The 242-nt window shown below is 39.3% G+C and overlaps 1 protein-coding gene across 1 annotated transcript in view; it reads left to right on the top strand.

Annotated features, from left to right (window-relative positions):
• LOC109353858 overlaps window positions 1-242 on the top strand; it is a 5,768-nt gene that overhangs the window by 2,229 nt on the left and 3,297 nt on the right. The window lies entirely within an intron of this gene.

The raw sequence follows: 242 nt of genomic DNA, 5'->3' as shown, positions 1-242 counted from the left end.
TCTCACCATTAGCCACCCTAGGAGAGCCACCCTAGTAGATTTTCATGATTGCCTAGAAGGGAAATCAGATTTCCCTCTCCCCTAAAGCACTCTTCACTCGACACTTCTCTCACATTCTCTCATTTCAAAAGTTTCTAAGAGAAGGTAAATCCTCTCTACATATTTTATCTCATTTTTCTCTTTGTTTCTTCCAACTTCAATCCTTGATCTCTCAACATTCAACCAATGGATGTTGATGAGAT

Source organism: Lupinus angustifolius, chromosome LG08 (assembly GCF_001865875.1).
Source record: "Lupinus angustifolius cultivar Tanjil chromosome LG08, LupAngTanjil_v1.0, whole genome shotgun sequence".
Lineage (NCBI taxonomy): Eukaryota > Viridiplantae > Streptophyta > Magnoliopsida > Fabales > Fabaceae > Lupinus > Lupinus angustifolius.
The sequence above is the reverse complement of the archived record's forward strand: the minus strand, read 5'-3'. Positions and strand labels throughout refer to the sequence as shown.